The sequence below is a fragment of the Vombatus ursinus genome, unplaced genomic scaffold (genome assembly GCF_900497805.2).
Source record: "Vombatus ursinus unplaced genomic scaffold, bare-nosed wombat genome assembly UNPS02015089.1, whole genome shotgun sequence".
NCBI classification, from domain to species: Eukaryota; Metazoa; Chordata; class Mammalia; order Diprotodontia; family Vombatidae; genus Vombatus; species Vombatus ursinus.
The window spans coordinates 134122-153679 of NW_020954867.1; positions in this window are offsets into that span (position 1 = coordinate 134122).

A 19558-nucleotide genomic window follows, 5' to 3' on the forward strand; every position below is an offset into this window, starting at 1 on the left:
TGCTATAATTTTATTTTTTTGTAAAATAGATCATTTTTTTTCTTTTTTTTAATCTTTTTGGAATGCAAACCTATTTATAGCACTGCTGGTTCAACAGGTATACATAACTTTGTAGCTCTTTGGGCATAGTTCCAAATTTCTTACCAGTATGGTTGGATCAGTCCACAACTCCACTAAGGATGCATTAGTGTCCCAATTTACCCACATGACCAAGGTTTACAATTTTCCATTTCTGTCATATTGGTCAACCTGACAGGTGTTAAGTGGTAGCTCAGAGTTGTTTTAATTTGCATTTCTTTAACCAAAAGTTATCTAGAGCATTTTTATGTGACTATAAATAGCATTAACTTCATCTGAAAACTGCCTATTAATAACTTTTGACCATTTATCAATTGGGGAATTACTTGTATTCTTACAAATTTGACTCAGTTCTCTATATATTTGATAAATGAGGCCTTTATCAGAGACACTTGTGGTACAATTTTGACAGTGTTCCACTTTTCTTCTAATCTTAGTTGCATTAATTTTGTTTTTGCAAAAACTTTTAAATTTAATATGATAAAAATTATCCATTTTACATCTCTTAAAACTCTCTTATTTCATCCTAAATTCTTCCCTACTCCATAGAGCTGACAGGTAAACTATTATAAGTTCTCCTAATTTATTTATGTATTATCCTTTATATCTAAATTATATACCAATTTTAACTTTATCTTGGTATATGGCATAAGGTGTTGGTCTATACCTAGCTTTTGCCATTCTGTTTACCAGTTTTCTCGGCAGCTTTTGTCAAATAGTGAGTTCTTATCACAGTAGCTGTAGTCTTTGGGTTTGTCAAATAGTACAATATTAAAATCATTTACTACTTTGTCTTTTTTACCCAATCTCTTTTACTGATTCGTAATTCCATTTCTCAGCCAGTACCAGATTGTTTTGAATGTTACCCCTTTATAAAAAGTTTGAGATCTGGTATGGTTAGTTTACCTTTTGTCACTTTTTCTTTTATTAATGCCCTTGATATTTTTAACTTTTTGTTCTTCCAGATGAATTTTGTTATTATTTTTCTATATCTATAAATATTTTTGGTAATTTAATTGGTATAGCACTGTTCAAGTAAATTAATTTAGGTAGAATTTTCATATTTATTACATCAGCTTGGCCTATCCATGAACAATTGATTTTTATTTTCAATTGCTTAGATTTGAATTGATTTTTGTGGGGACAAAATTATTTTGTAATTGTGTTCATATTGGTTCATTCCAGGGTTTGTCTTAGCAGGTAGACTCCCATGTGTTTTTTATTGTCCACAGTTATTCTGAATGGGAGATTTATTTTTCTATCTTGGGACTTCATTGGTAATATGTAAAAATGCTGATATTTTATTCAAGTTTATGTTATACCTTGAAACATGGTCAATTGTTAAATGTTTCCACTACTTTTTGGTTGATTCTTTAAGATTCTCAGAGTATGGCATCTTACCTCAAAGAGTCATAGTTTTGTTTCCTCATTGCTTATTCCATTTCCTTCAAGTTCTTTTTCTTTTTTTATTGTTGTACATAAAATTTCTAGGTTTCTTTTTTTTTTGTTCTTCTTCATTTAGGTCTCAGCACCACATTTGTGTTGTAAAAGAAATTATGTAGAGCTCCTTTGCTTATTTTCCAAATAGTTTATGTAATATTGGAATTCATTGTTCTTTGAATTTTGGTAGAATTCACTTGTGAATTCATCAGTCCCTGGTAATTTTTATTTCTTTAGGAAGTTCATTGATGGCTTGTTCATTTTTTCCCCTAAGATAAGGTTATTTAAGTACTCTATTTCATATTCTGTTAATCTGGGCTATTAATATTTTAATTAATATTCATCCATTTCTCTTAGATTGCCAGATTTTTGACATATAATTGAGAAAATAGCTCCTAATAATTGCTTTAATTTCCACTTCATTGGCAGTGAATTCACCCTTTTCATTTTTGATACTAGTAATTTGGTTTTCTTTTTTTTAATAAAATTATCCAATGGCTTATCCATTTTATTGTATTTTTTATAAAACTAGCTACTACTTTTTTTCATTAGTTCAAAGATTTTCTTACTTTAAATTTTAATCTCTCCTTTAATTTTCAGGATTCCCAATTTGCTATTAAATTGGCAATTTTTAATTTATTGTATTTCTAGGATTTTCTAGATGCATGCCTAATTCATTGATCTACTCTTTCTCTATTTAATTCACATAAGCATTTAGAGAAATACATTTTCCCCTGAGTGTAGCTTTGGCCACATTCACTGAATTTTGGCATGTTGTCTCATTGCTGTCATTCTCTTTAATGTAATTATTGATTGTTTTTATTATTTGTTCTTTAACCCATTCATTCTTAGGACTAGATTATTTAGTTTCTAATTAATTTCAATCTATATTTTCATGGACCTTTATTTAATATAATTTTATTGCATTATGATATGAAGTTGATGCAATTAATATTTCTGTCTTTCTGCATTTGTTTGTGAGGTTTTTATGCCCTAAATACATGGGCATTTTTTTTTTATGTTGGTGCAATCTACTGAGAAAAAAAAAACAAGACAAAACAAAATATATTCTTTTCTATTCCCATTCAATTTTCTCCAGAGATCTATTATATTTAAATTTCCTATATTTTTATTCATGTCTTTAACTTCTTTCTTATGTATTTTGTGGTTAGAATTATCTAATTGTGAGAGGGGAAAGTTGAAGTTTCCCACTAGTATGGTTTTACTACTTTTTTTCTCTTTAACTTATTTAAGTTCTTTAAAAATTTGGATGCTGTACCATTTGGCACATATGTGTTTAGTATTGATATTACTTCATTTTCTATGGTAACTTTTAGCAAGGGGTAGTTTCTTTGCTTATCTCTTTTAATTATAGTTTTGTTTTTGCTTTATCTGAGATAATGATTGCTACCCATTCTTTGTTTTTTTTTTAACTTCATCTGTAGCATAATAGATTCTGCTAACGCCCTTTACCTTTACTTTCTTATGTGTCTCTCTGCTTCAGATCTTTTTTCTTGTAAACAAAATATTGTAGGATTTTTTTTTTTTTTTTTTGCTAATTGTGTTCACATAGTTCCTGGTTTGTTTTGGCAGGGACACTCCCAAAAATTTTGTAATCTCTACTGTAACTTCAAATGGAATTTCTCTTTCTTTCTTTTGCTGTTGGGCTTTATTAGTTATATATATAGAAATGGCAATGATTTATGTAGGTTTATTTTATATCCTGCAACTTTGCTAAATTTGTTTATTATTTCAAGTATTTTTTACTTGATACTCTAGGATTCTCTAAGTATACCATCATATCATCTGCAAAGAGTGATAGCTTTGTTTCTTCTTTGCCTATTCTAATTCCTTCAATGTCTTTTTCTTCTCTTACTGCCAAAGCTAGCATTTCTAGTACAATATTGAATAACAGTGGTGATAATGGTCATTGTAGTTTCACTCCTGATCTTAATGGAAATGCTTCTAGCCTGTTCCCATCAAACATAATGCTTGCTGATGGTTTTAGATAAATGCTACCTATCATTTTAAGGAAGACTTCATTTATTCCTATGCTTCCTAATGTCTTTAATAGTAATGAGTGCTCTATTTTATCAAAAGATGCATCTATTGAGATAATCATATGATTTGCTAGTTTTGTTGTTGATATGGTCAACTATGCTGATGGTTTGCCTAATATTGAACCAGCCTTGCATTCTTGGTCTAAATCATACCTGGACATAGTGTATTATCTTCAAGATAATTTATTGTTATGTTGTTGTTAATATTTTATTTAAAATTTTTACATCTATATTTGTTATAGAAATTGATCTATAATTTTCTTTTTCTGTTTTGAATCTTCCTGGTTTAGGAATCAGCATCATATTTGCGTCATAAAAGGAATTTGGTGGGGCTCCATCTATTTTCCCAAATAATTTATATAGTATTAGAATTAATTATCCTTTAAATGTTTGATCAAATTCACTTGTAAATCCATCTGGACCTGTAGATTTTTTTTCTTAGGGAATTCATTGATGACTTGTTCAATTTATTTTTTTATGAAATAGCATTATTTAAGTATTTTATTTCTTCTTGCTATTCCTGCTTTTTTACTTCAGCTAGAACATAATATATACTGCTCCAGACTTTTACCTTTACTCTGTGTGTACCCCTCTGCTTCAAATGTGTTTCTTGTAAACAACACATTTTAGGATTATGGATTTTAATCCTCTCTGCCATCCATTTCATGGGCGAATTCATCCCATTCACATTTACAGTTATGACTACTATCTGTGTCTTTCTCTCCATTTTATTTCCCCCTTTGTTTATGTTTTTCTCTTTCTTTTCTCCCTTTCCCTCCTCACTAGAGTTTTGCTTTTCTCCACCACCACCTTCAATCTGCCCTCCCTTCAATCAGCTCCTTCCCTTTCTACTTCTTCCCTCCCTTCTATTCATGACCTCATTTTTCTTTCCCCTTTCCCCTCCTACTTCCTATTGGGTAAGTTATATTTCTATGCTTAACTGATTATGTTATTCCCTCTTTGACCCAAATCTGATGAAAGTAAGGCTAAAACAACACTCATCTCCTTCTCTTCTTTCCCTCTATTGTAATAGATCTTTGTGCCTCTTCATGTGATGTAATTTACCTTTTTTGTCCTTTTCCTTTCCTCTTCTCCCAGTACACTCCCTTTTAACCATTTTTTAATATATTTTTTATAACACATCAAAGTCAATTTATAACCACACCCTCTGTCTTTGTATACCCCTTCCAAATGTCATAATAAAGTTACAATTCTTAAGAGTTACAAGTATCATTTTCCATAGTAAGGATGTAAACAATTTGCCCTTATTGACTAGCATGTTGTTGTTAGTTTCTTTCTTGTTTACATTTTTATGCCTCTCTTGAGTCTTGTATTTGAAGATCAAATTTTCTGTTGACCTCTGGTTTTTTCATCAGGATGGTTTGGAAGTCATCTATTTCATTGAATATCCATTTCCTTCCCTCAAAGATTATGCTCAATTTTGCTGAGTAGTTTACCCTTGGTTGTAATCCAAGCTCCTTCACCTTACAAAAAATTATTTTGCAAGCCCTTTGATCTTTTAATGTAGAAGCTGCAAGGTCCAAATTAATCCTCACTGTGCTTCCATGCTATTTAAATTGATTCTTTCTGTCTCCTTGACCTGATAATTCTTGAATTTGGCTACAATATTCCGTGGCATTTTCAATTTGGGATACCTTTCAGGTGGAGATAAGTGAATTCTGTCAATGACTATTTTACCCTCTGGTTCTAGGACCTCAGGGCAATTTTCCTTGATGATTTCTTGAAAAATGCTGGCCAGGCTCTTTTTTCTTTTCATCATGGATTTTAGGTAGACCAATAATTTTTAAATTATCTCTCCTGGATCTATTTTCCAGGTCAGTTGTTTTTGTTTTTGTTTTTGTTTTTGTTTTGTTTTTGTTTTGTTTGTTTGTTTTGTTTTGTTTTGTTTTCCCAATGAAGTATTTTACATTTTGCTCTATTTTTTTCATTCATTTTGTTTGTCTGATTCTTGATGTCTCATAGAATAATTAGCTTCCACTTAACTGGTTCTAATTTTTAAGGACTTGTTTTCTTGAATTAGCTTTTGTAACTCCTTTTTCATTTGGCCCATTTTATTTTTAAGGACTTCCCTTCAGTGAGTTTTTGTCCTTTTTCATTTGAGCAAAAGAAATTGTTTTCTTCAGTATACTCCCCCCCCCAATTTGGCCAATTGTATTTTTTTTTAGGTAGTTGGAGTTAAGTGACTTGCCCAGGGTCACACAGCTAGTAAGTGTCAAGTGTTTGGTCTGAGGCCAGATTTGAACTCACGTGCTCCTGACTTCAGGGCTGGTGCTCTATCCACTGCACGACCTTGTCCCCAATGACTTTTTGGTTTTTTTGTTTGTTTTTCTGTTTTTTGTTTTTTGCTTAGGCAATAGGGTCACACAGTTAGCATTATGTGTCTGAGGGTGGATTTAAACTCAGATCTTCCTGACTCTAAGGTCGGAGCTCTATCCACTATGCCACCTAGCTGCCCCTTCAATTGTAATTTTTAAGGACTTGTTTTCTACAGTTAATTTTTGTCCTTCCTTTTCCAAGCTATTTGTCTCTCTCTTACATACCTCTCATTTCTTTTCACAATTTTTCTTCTACCTCTCTTATTTGACTTTTAAAATCCTTCTTGAGTTCTTCCAAGAAGGTTTTTTTGGAGCTTGAGATCAATTCATATTCTCCTTTGAGGTTTTAGATGTGAGTGTATTAACAATGTTGTTCTCTTCTGAATCTGTGTTTTCATGTTCCTAGTCCCCAGAGTAAGAATCTATGGTCATTGTCCATTTCTGCTTTTTGCTCAAGGTGTTTGCCTATTTCCTAACTTTTTAAAGTTGAGCTGTCCTGCTAGAGCACAGGGGGCACTGCCTCAAGTTTCTTGTGCTGGCTTTTTGTGCTGGGGCCTCAGGTGCCAGCAGCTGGAGGCAGTAGGGGTCAGGTAGTTTGCCTGGTTATGAGCTGAGGTCAGCGACACTGAAGCTCTCAGGATATGGGAGGTTCTGGCACCTGGAAAAAGCCTGCTTACCCAGGCTGCTTTGAAGCACAAGAAGGTTTGGCTGCTGGAGGATGCCTGCCCAGTGGCACACATGTTGGTTTTCCAATTTAGAGTCTATCACTTCCCTTACCTGTGCCAATGCACTCAGGGGTCCTGCTCCACCATCCTGGGGCTCAAGATGTTCCCCTGGTTTTCTGAGCTGGCATTCTGGGACACCTCTCTTCCTGTACTGCTCTCCTTCCTCCAAAGCAAGAAAGACCTTTCCCATTAATGCCCCAAGCTTCCCTGGCTACAAGACTGCTGCACCCAGTCTTTCTGCTGGCTCAGCTGTTCTAGGGCTCTTCCTGGAGTGATATTTTTTGGGTTTTTAGAGGTCAATAAGGGAAAGTGAGAAAAACTTACTTCTTACTCTGCCATCTTTGCTCCTAGAAGTTCCATGTTTTCCTTTTTATGCTTTTCTGGAGTTTTTTTTTCATTTGAACATCACTTTTTATGTTCAGTCTAATCTTTTCATCAGGCATGCTTTTAATTTCTCTATTTCATTAATTGGCCAATGTTTTTCACCTGAAGGATTATACTCAGTTTTTCTGGGTAGCAGATTTTTGATTATTGTCCTAGCTCTTTTGCCTTCTGAAATAACATATGCTAAGCCCCTTGATCCTTTAATGTAGAAGCTCCTAAATCCTATGTTATCCTGACTGGCTCCACAATATTTGAATTGTTTTTTTCTGGCTGCTTACAGTATGTTGTCTTGATCTAGAAGAATTTGGCTATAATATTCATAAGAGTTTTGATTTTAGGATCTCTTTCAGGAGATGATTGGTTGATTCTTTCTATTTCCATTTTACTCTCTGGTTCTAGGATATCCAGTCAGTTTTCCTTGACAATTCCTTGAAATATAATGTCTAATGTCTTTTTATCATCATGTTTTTCAGGTAGTGCAATCATTCTTAAATTATCTCTCCTGAATCTATTTTCCAGGTCAGTTGTTTTTCCAATGAGATATTTCACATTTTCTTCTATTTTTCATTCTTTGGATTTTGTTTTATTGTTTATTGATGTCTCATGGAATTATTTGCTCCCACTTGCCCAATGCTAATTTTTAAGAAATTATTTTCTTAATTGAGTTTTTGTAGCTCCTTTTCCATTTGGCCAATTCTACTTTTTAAGAAGTTGTTTTCTTCAGTGAATTTTTTGTACACCTTTTTTCCATTTTTAGTGCTTCCTTTGTCAAGCTGTTGAATCTTTCATAATTCTCTTGCATCACTTCGTTTCTTTCCTAATGTTTCTTCTACCTCTCTTATTCAATTTTTAAAATCCTTTTTTTTGTTCTTCTAGGCATTCTTTTTTTGGGGGGGAGGGGGGGAAGAGTGCTAAGACCAATTAATATTTTTCTTTGAGGCTTTGCATGTAACCATTTTGACATTGTTGCCCTCTTTTAAGTTTGTGATTGATCTTCCCTGACACCATAGTAACTTTTTATGGTCAAGTTCTTGTTGTTGTTGTTGTTTTGTTGTTCATTTTCTAGCCTATTTTATTAATTTTAACTTTATAGTAAAGTTGTATTCTACTCTCAGAAAGAGGTGGCACTATCACAAGCATTTTGCCAGGGAACATGAGGCCTGCTGGCTTTTTTGGGCCCTTGCTGCAATGCTGTTCTGGGGTCCACAGGATCACTGTTGGCCCTCCCTGGGTTTGCACCTTGCTGTTTGGTTGCTGGGGCATGGCCTACTGCTGGCTTTCTTGGATGACACCTGCTCTAGAGTACTTCCTTTTTACTCTAGTATGGTAGACTTTTCTTGCAAACCTAAGTTGTATTTGACTGAAAAAAATTTTCTCTCCATCTTTTTTTTGGTTATACTGCTTCAGAATTCTTTTTGAGATACTATTTTTTTAGCTGTTTGGAAGTGAATTTGGGAGGGTTCAGGGAGTTCCTGCTTACTCCACCATTTTGGCCTAAATCTCTTTCCTGGAATATTTTATAGTCTGAATCTCTCACCCACCTACCCCCACCCCCGGTTGCTCATGTTCCCAGTCAGTTACTTGACTTTTTAACTCTTTGTTAAGGTAGAGTTCTGCTTCCAGTGTAGAGGGTGTACCATCCCAAGTTTCAGCAATTTTGAGCAGCTATTTTCAGAGATACTTCTAGGGACCTGTAAATTTTCAATTCTTCCAAGGTGACATGATCAAAGGAGAGGTTTGTACTCCTTTCCGGCACTGTGCTCTAGTCTATGAGTGACCACAAGCACTCTTTTCTACCTTGGAACTGTGAGGAGGATTCCTGCTCCACCATGGCCACAAGCTCCATCTTGCTAGTGCTCCTCACCCCAGGGGTGCCACCCAGGACTGCAACCCAGATTCAAACATGGACAAAGTAAAAGAATCCTGCCTTAGCACAAGCAAAGAGACCCCTCCTGCAATCCCCCTGTGATCAGCCACTCGATCCCCCTACAATCTGTGGTCTGAGAGCCCCAGAAGCAGCAGCTGCTGCTGTGGCCACCACCCCAAGGCTGCTCAAAGGTCAGGACTAGGCCACGTTCCTCTCTCACCTTGGTCTGACAGACCTTTCCCACTGACCTTCTAAGTTGTCTTTTGTGTATGTGGGTTGTGAAGTCTGGAAACCTCCACAGCTGTTCATGATTCAATCTCCTGAGGCCTCCAGTTGGCTAAGGCCCAGCCTTTGCCTGCATAACCCACACTGAACTGCACTTCCTCTCCCAGCCCTCCACAACAGATTTTTTCTATCAGCCATTAAGGTGGTGTTGGGCTGGAAATTTGTTTCACTCTGTCTTTTTGTGAGTTCTACTGCTCTAGAATTTGTTTAGAGTTATTTTTTACAGGTATTTGGAGGGGTTTGGGGAAGAGGTCAAGCAAGTCACTGCTTTTACTCTGCCAGTTTGGCTCTACCCCACTTTACTGGAATATTTTAGAGGCAATACTTCAAACCATATTTTCCTGATTCCAATGCCATTTTCCTAACTACCTACAAAGCTACATCTACCCAAAATAGATTAAAGTATATAAAACAATATGTTATTATTGATGTTGTTGTTGTTGTTATTGTTACTATAGTATTATAAACCAATCTTTCCTGTCCTACTTTCTGCTGTCCCTAATCTTTCCTTCACAAATATGTGAAAGGAATCTCTGTAAGTCTCTCCATGTCATTTTCATGCTTAGAAACCATCAGTGGATTCTTTTTACTTGTAGGGTAAAATAGAAACATCTGAGACCAATGTTCAAGGTGTTTCATAATCTGTCTTAAAGCTTCCCTTCCAAATCATTTCTCCTTGATCTTTTCTTGTGCACACTCTGTTCCAACCAAAAAGGTTTGTTACTGCTCAGTTACATAGTACACCCCCTTCTTCTGGGCTTTTGTGCAGAGGTTACTCCTTCTAGTCCTTCTTCCCCATCACTTACTGATAAAATTATATTTTTGACACCCTTTTAAAACACCTATAAACTTTTAACTAAAAGTATCTGGATCCCTTTTCTTTGTCTCTCTAATTTCTATCATATATCATTTTGATGAATGGAGATGTGGTTGTGACAATGTTCAAAGAAATCAATTAATGCCAGACAAATTCAAAGCCAAAAAATATTCTTTAGTACAACCACCCCATCCTACTTGACTTACAAGACCATCTTCTTGTTAACATTTCTCCTGGATTCCAGACAGTCTAGCAGATATGTTCTTCAATATTCTCAAAATTTAACTCTGAAATGCAATTTTTTTTCTTTCACCTTGACTTTGAAACCCTATTTTTCTTCATGTGCTGGCATCTCCTGTTTCCCCTCTAGTACCCCCAGGACAACAGTATTAATAGCCATGAATTTCATTATGAATTTCTAATAGTATAGGTAAAAACAGATACATTTTAAACCAACATGTGGCAGGCTGTGATAGGAATTGCAACCAGGGTTAAATTATTCTCTCCTCTTCTGTTTTTTGCCATTTGAATTTCTTCTATGCAGAAGTCCCCTCATGTCCCCTGGCAACACAAATTCTAAGGGTCTCTTGTATTTCTACTTCAGTATAATTCTAGTGCCAGAAAGTCTCCTTGATCTTCGAGAGGTCTACCAAAGGCTCCATGACAATATCTCTGGGGGAAGAAGAAAGTCTTACATTGGTTACACTTATTCATATACAGATAGATAGATGGATAGACAGATAGAAAGATAGATAGATAGATAGATAGATAGATAGATAGATAGATAGATAGATAAATAGATAGATGATAGATAGATAGATAGATAGATAGATAGATAGATAGATAGATTCTCCATTCCCCACCCCTGATAGACTCTAAATTATTTTTATCATCAATACTCAGTCCAATTCTTTATACATTATATGGCCCAAATAAATTTTTATTAATACAAATTGAGCAGCTAAAGAAAAGTACAGTGTTTCTATCATGTCTGTGATCTGAACAATATGTTTCTACTATCCTATGCTTGAGCATTAATACATTAAATTGCTTGACTTTTCCCTATCAGGAGATACAATAGGATAAGATGAATTTCCAGATGAGATTTAGTGATTGAGAAATGGAGAAATATAAAAAAAATTCTTGTGATCCAGATGGCAATTTACTTTTTGTTAAGTATCCTTACACAAGAGGTAGTTGTATAATTACAAACATAAGCCACTACGCTATGTTCACTACTAATACAGGTGAGTGTAAATTGAGACTGAGTGTCTTATTTCTCTAACTTGGATGAATTCACCTTGAGAAGCAGAAAATATCCTAAAGTTCTAATATCATTAGTTTTCAAAGATATCTTTGATTAAATGACTGAATAAGACAATGTGTTTAAAGTTTCACAGGTGGATCTGTGGTAATCCACTTTTTAATCACACACCATCAGGTATTTATTTTTAAAAAAAAGCTACATTTAAAGTATGTGTGCATATTATGGCTGAAGTAGCTGGCTATCAGGACCTTAAGCAAAATTGCAGACCACTGAATGTATTACTCTTCTAAAATTATAATTGGAATTTCCCTCTCTAGCTCAGAGCTGTAAAAATATCTCTTCTGGTATTTCTTGTATTAAAGACAAAAATGGGAGGAGGGATCCTCTCCCAGGACATATATGCCAATTTTTCTTCTTCCAACCTGACAAGTCTGAAATGATGGCTTAATAACTCAATTACAACTTTTTTTTTTAGGTACTATATTTCTGTATTGACTGAGTATCATATAAATGACTCCTATCAAAGTGAAATGACTTCGTAGTATATGGACCCTTGGTAATGAGGAAATAACTTCCTGGTGTTTGGCACACTAAAGATCCCCTTTTCATTTTTTTATAAGTGGGTTCAAATAAAAGAATAATTCCACTTAGCATGAAACATTAGATAATTGTAATAAGTCCACAAATTAAAATTTTTATACCATATGGCAAATATCTTTGCCTCCAAATTATAGAAAACTAAATAGGATATATAACATAAAAGACTATTTTTTAAATCTATTTTAGCACTAACCATTTCTTTCTTTCTTTCTTCCTTCATCTTTTCTTCCTCTTCTTCTTCTTCTTCTTCTTCTTGTAATTATCATTATTATTATTTTAAGCTGGAGTCAGCTTTCTCCATAACTATCTCCGATATACACAATAATCCTATCCTATTTTATAAACATCCTCAGGCATTTTCAGAGAACAGATCTATAGATAGATAGACAGATAGATAAATAGATAGATAGATAGATATAGATATGTGTATATCTTTAATTTTTACATAGCCTGAATTTCTACTTGGTTCCTTCTCCCTTCCAAGAGACTCATCTATATAACAAAAGATATTTTTAAGAGAAAAAGGAAAACTAGAAAAATCAGGAAAACTAATCAATACATCCCCAATAATCTGAAAATATAAAACACCAATGTACCTTTCTCCTCCAGAAAGTAGGGCAGAAAGATGTCTTCACATATATTTTCCAATTCCAATAAGAGTAAGGTTCATGCATCCCTCCACTCCCCCATCTTCCCCTCCACTGTAAAATCTCTTTTGTGCCTCTTTTATGTCAGATAAGTCATCCCATTCTACCTCTCCCTTTAACCTTCTTTCAATGCATTCTTCTTTCCCACCTCTTAATTTTATTTTTTAGATAATCATTCCATCATATTCAACTCATACCTATACCCTCTGTCCATGTGTACTTCTTTTAACTGTCCCAACAATGAAAAAAAATTAGGAGTTACAAGTATCATTTTCCCATATAAGAATATAAACAGTGTAATCTTATTGAATCACTTATGATGTCCCTTTTCTATTTACCTTGTTATGCTTCTCTTGAGTCTTATATTTGAAAGTCAAATTTTCTACTCGGTTCTGGTCTTTTCATCAGGAATACTTGAAAGTCCTCTGTTTCATTGAATGTTCATTTTCCCCCTGAAGGAGTATACTCAGTTTATCAAGGTAGGTAATTCATGGTTGTAATCCTAGCTCCTTTGCCATCTTCCAAGCCCTCTGATCCTTTAATGTAGAAATTGATAAATCTTGTGTTATCCTAACTGTGGTTTCATGATATTTAAACTGCTTCTTTTTTGACTTACAATATTTTCTCCTTGACCTGGGAGCTCTTTAATTTGGCTGTAATATTCCTGGCAGTTTTCATTTGGGATCTCTCTCAGGAGATGATTGGAGGACTTCTTTCAATTTCTATTTTATCCTTTGGTTTTAGAATATCAGAGAAGTTTTCCTTGATAATTCTTAAAAGATGATGTCTAGGCTCTTTTTTTTTGATAATGGCTTTTAGATAGTCCAATAATTCCTAAATTATTTCTCCTCTATCTACTTTCCAAGTCATTTGTCTTTCCAATGATATATTTCACGTTTTCTTCTAATTATTTTCATTCTTTGGATTTTGTTTTATTGTTTCTTGATATCTCATAAAGCCATTAGCTTCCACTTGCTCAATTCTAATTTTTAAGAAATTATTTTCTTCAGTGAGCTTTTGTACCTCCTTTTTCATGTGGTCAATTCTACTTTTTTAAGGAGTTATTTTCCTCAATGAATTTCAAGTTCATATTCTGACAAATAATTTCTGTGTGATTTTGGGAAATATCCTAATATTTCAGTGATCCATGGAGCTTTGTTGGATTATAAATTCAGAGAAGCTGTTTACATGCATTGGAGTGTTTCTTCACTAGGATTTTCCAACACCATTGAAATCACTGTTGGACAAAACATAATTTAAAATAAGGTGAACTGGGCACAAAAACAACTATGAAACTATTCTTGCCTATAAAAAAAAAAAACCTTACTTCTGTAGAGTGATCTCAGAACCTGGAAAACTCAAAGTCTCAAAGACTTGTTAACAACTAAATACATATGAAAATCCAGTAATATGTAAGATGTAGGGAAAAACTTAACCTTGCCTATTAGGTCTTGTATTTGTTTTTATGCTTTTCTATTGGCCATTCATTCACTTATTGGCTTTTGAAAGGGAAAGAAATTCGATTTTGAGGAAGTGTCCTTCTCCTCTCCCAATCTCACTTCCTTAATTACAAAGTCCCTTGTTAATTTTCTGGAAGAAAATCCTCTAAATAGGTATTGAAAAAACAAGAAACAGTATAGAAATTCCAAATTTAACATGTGTGCGAAAACAGGCTAACTATTGATCTGTTTGTGGAGCTGTGAATTTGTACAGCCATTCTGGAAAGCAATTTGGAACTGTGGCCCAAATGTCACTAAATTGCATACCTTTTGACCCAGTGAAACTCCTGCTAGGCACATACCACATAGAGATCAAAGAAAAAGGGGGGAAAGATTCCTATGTATCAATATATATGTTTATTTTTCATTGATCTCAAACAGGAAACTAAAGGGCTATCTTCCTACTAGGGAATGGCTAAACAGAACATGGTGCATGAATATAATGGAATGTTTTTGCTTCATAAGAAATGATGAAATGACAGTGACAGAAGCAACTGGGAAGACTTCCATGAACTGAAACAGATCAAAGAGAATAGAACTATAATAATTTATACAATGACAATGACATTATAGAGAAAAAGAACTTCAGGATTTTATAATTCTGATCAATGAAATGACAAATTATGATTCCAGAGAACCCATCTCCTATCAAAGAGGTGATAGACTTAAAAAGAAGAATGAAACATATTTTTTTGACATGGGCAATGTGAGAATTTGATTTTTCTGAACTATTCACACTTTATGATTATTCTTTCATTGTTTATTTCCTTTCTTCATTCAATTGTTAGGGGCAAGGACAAAGAAGAGGAAATAAATGCTTGTTAATCAGAGAAAAAAATCAAATTAAAAGAAATGTGTCAGGTAAAGATTCTGAGATCTCTTCCAAAAATATAAAGAAAAGAAAATTTTTATTTGGCCAAATGTTATTATGTTAATTAATAATATGTTAATTTATTTGTAATTCAATACTGATCAAGCCATTTATACAAGGAAATATTTCCTTCCTATTTTGTCTGCTTTAAAAATGCTTATTTTAATGAAAATGTTAGCAAAGGTGTTTTTTTTAAATAAATAAAATGAACATGGAGTGCTTTATCATCCTAATTTAGAGTGATGCTTCTCAGAGACATAGTCTTTGGTATCCCTTGATGACCAGGAAATAAAGTTCAAAATTTATACTTACTTATGCTTAAAGATGTGAGGTAGGAAGGTTGGCTCTAGCTCTGTGTTTCAAATAACTTGGCAGGAGGTAAGTGATCTTCTTTCTATTCCAGACAAGGCTAAGAGAAATAGACTCCCCATGATATAAAAATCATTCAGTCTTTTACCTATTTTAATGAGTGGATGTTCTAAGACTTTTGCATTTTCTAAAAGAGTCATGGCAGAAAAATCTCTGTACTTTCATCTAAAAGAGCAGTGACAGAGCCCACAGCAACAACAATAATGACAACTATTTATGAGGTACTTACTGTGGGCATAGAGCACACAATTGCAGCTAGGGATGTCGAAGTAGTAAAATAGATATAGCATAGTGCCTGGATTTAGAAAGACTCATTTTCCTGAGTTCAAATCTGACCTCAAATACTTATTAGCTGTGTGAACCTTGAATAAGTCACTTAACCCTGTTTGTCTCAATTCCTCATCTGCAAAATGAGGAAAAGACAATGGCAAAGTACTTCAGTATCTTTGCTAAGAAAACATAGATACATACATACATATACACATACAGAAAGAGGCATATACACACAGAAAGAGAGAGAGAGAGAGAGAAAGAGAGAGAGAGAGTGTGCAAACACTGGTTAGTACTGGGGATATAAAGAAAGGCAAATATGAAGTCCCTCCTCTCCAGAAGCTTACTTTGTAATGGGAGGGGGGCAGCAATAAATGAATAAGTAAGCATACCCAAAATGTATAAAGATTAGATAGAAGGCATCTGACAGGAGAAGTCATGGGCATCTAAGGATACTATGACAGGTCCCTTGAAAAGGGTGACATTTAAGCCAAGTTTTAAAAAAAGTTAGTGAAATTAAGAGGTAGTGGTGAAAAGAATATATTCCAGGCATGGGGATCAGCCAGTGGAAAGGAACACAAATTGGAGATGGAGTGTCATGTGAAAGTCAGAACAAGTAATTTAGTGTAGCTGGATCATAGAATACATGGAAGGGAGTAATTGTAAGAATGAAAAGGTAGGGAGATACCAAGTTTTTAAGCTCACTTCTCTAAGAAGTTAACTCACATAATGTTTATAGTTAAATTCAGAAGCTAGAAAAAGAGATTGGCTCAACCATTTTGTGCTTAGTGAAATAATGCCTAAAATTTACCATCATTTATTAATGTAGCCAGTAGAGAAATTTCAAGCAACTGCCACGCAAAAATAATAAAGAGCAATACCCAGCAGAGACTATGAGCATCATGTCATGTCATTGGGCAGAACGTTCAACAAGCACAGCCATCCACAATATGAGGAGTTTTACAGAAAAGAAGATATCAAATTCCTGGCAGTATGAGGGACATGAGCTGCCCATCTGCACATGAGATATATGTTGCCCTGAGCATGCCACCTCTTATCTTTAATGATATGCAAATTTATGTAAGTTTGCCATAGGTTTATGGGTAAAATGTTTTATTGTTATATTGCTTACTATGATATTTCATGAAATCCCTTTGCTTTCAAATAATTGTGTCCTATGGCTAAAAAGATAAGGTAAAATGTATTGTTTGGGGCCCATGAATAATGGATTTTTATTGGAAGTGAATGCAGAAAATACCTTGATCCTAAGGGCCAATCTTAACTGTTGTGGTGTGGAATGGTAGAAGCTTATACACAATCTACTGAAATGTATTTTCAAAGCTTTGGCAGAAATATTCTTTTCAAAATGTTTTCAGCAATTTTTGTTTTGTCTTTAAGGAACATTAGTGTAGTTTCCAAAACATTGTTATAATCACTGAGAAATTAGTTTAACATGCTATCAATTTGTGTAATTGTTGAAAAATTGACTAAACCCTTGGAGGTTCCTCTCTATGAGAATATTTTAATTTTGGAAATAAGACATTTAAATAAATAAAAAGAGAAAAATAATTTAAAGGTCTTTTTTCAGTTTATTATTACTATCACATAGTGTTATTCTCCACTAAAATCCTACTCTGAACATGACTTTGAGCCAACTATGGTTCTTGAAGACTAAGCCAGCAGAATGCAAAGTCTGCAGGTCCTAACAATGTGAACGGGGTATTCACCTGGGAATGGATGGACCTTGTAGTTGCCATTAGTGAACTAGTTTACTAAAGTTAGAGATGCTGACCTCCAGGTAAGTGGCTAACAAGTATTACTGCTTTCTTTTTCTTTGTTTTCTTCAGTAGCTTATTAAACTGTCTACCAAGGAAGGATGTGATAGGTGCAGTGTTTCCCTGATACAGATTCTTTCCTCTCACCTACAACATGAGGATAACTGAAGTAAAAGAAAACAAAGCAACCTTTAGGACCTGATTTCTCTCAGTTCTTTTGACAGTTTCTTTTTCCAACCCTAACTTACGTGGTCTAGTCCCAGAACAAAGATTCTTCTGGAAACTAATTGGATCTAGATTCTCTTACTTGGATTCTTGGTCATTTAGAGGCATAAGAAGGCCCATCCATGTGAAGTCTGCACATCTGAGATTTTGTGGGTGCCTAAAAACATTTGAGTTTTCATGTCTTAATGACATACAGACCAGATGTGTTATGGCAGATGCCACCCAGAGAAGATAAGTGGTACTACATCCTTGTTGTATATCCTTGCTGTTTTAGGGTAAAGTAAAACCTCCTTTAACAAAATGTTCAAAGGCTTGCAAGTATGTCCTTTCATGTCTAAAACTGTTCTAGAACGGTGTTGTTAGTGCTGTACCTTCAATATGTGGAAAGGTTATATCAAAGTCATAAAATATAATATATTGATTAATTCTGTTGATATTAATGTACCAAAATAATAACAATCTGTTATATTAAATTTTAGAATAAGATCAAGTAGAACCCATTGTGCCTTTAAATTTATACTGCCATATAAAGTATGTAGTGGTTATTTGTAATCTTTTCAGTGAGTTGATATGCACATTGTCGTAGATACCATGTTCCTCATAAATTCCACATAAAATTCCGCATAAAATGTGAATCCCTCACATTTTAATTCAAGAACCCAATTCTACAATTGACTATCATTTCATGGGTATAATTACTTCTTCTAAAGATACAGATCACTAGTTCTCTTTAGCTTAATTTTAGAAAGGTGCTATGTTAAAAAAAAAAAATGACCTTCTGGCTATCTTGGTGATAAGCCTTTCCCAAGTTAGCTAGTCTAGTCCTTGGACAGCAGGCATACAACCAATCACCAGGCCCATACTTGGAGCTTTTCTGTTTTGCCAAGACCTGTCAGAATTTATGTTCTGCTGGTGGATCCTTTGCAAATTCCAGGTTATCTCTTCTATACTAAGACTGGTAAAAAGAAGAAACAATAATGACACAGCAATTTCAAATGTTTTCTGTCTCCTGGGCACATATATGTACAAACACATATACACAGAAGTAAATAATCTAGATATCTAAGTATGTATATATATATATATATATATATATATATAATCTCTAAATCTCTCTCACAAGTTCTATATCTCTATATCATTTATATATATATGGAGAGGCAGCACAAAGATTGGATAAAGCTGGTCTTAGTACCAGGAACACCTAGGTTAAAGTCCTGCCTCTGATATATCATGATAACTGTATGACCATGGGAAAGTTGCTTAAGCTCTTAGTGTCCTAGGCAAATATTTAAGACTATAAAGATGCAAAGAAAGTCTTAACATGCATTAGGAATTTCCCCATCCTGGAGTCCCCAGAGATAATGAAATCACCAAGTTCCTATCCTCTATTATATATTTATATTAATATCTAGATACAGATATCTCAACACAGAGAACATCTCTCTCTTTTTGTATATACATTTCTTACACATTGTATATACATTTCTTATGCACATATTAACTGAAAATTAATATGACATGCTAATATGACAGAAATTATTGATACCAAATGCACTATTGACTGCCACTCTTTTAATGATCCTAGTGTGTGCATTTTAATTTTAAAAATCATAATTTAACTATGGAAATAAGAAGCCTTAGGAAAATTCAAACATAAAATCGTAATACATAGGCTCTTTGTTTCTGACCAAAGTCCTATGGTTTGTATTAGTATGTGGCGATAGAAAGAAGTAATAAAAGTAGACTGAAGTTCAACATTTCTGAGTTTTATCAGTTTAATAAAAGAACATAGGAATCTATTAATTAACAAAGTGGGTCAAATGACTGCCTTAGTTTGGTTAAATTACCTGAAGTGAAGGCCAACCAGGTCTTTTAAACCTAAGTATTTCTTCTTCCTGATTGGCCTGAAACTACATCATTTGGACCTTCCCTGGCAAAGGGATGCATAAGCAGCAAGGTGGTACAGTGGATAAAATGCTAAGCTTGGAATCAGGAAGATTCTTGAGTTCAAATCTGGCCTCAGATATTTTCCAGCTGTGT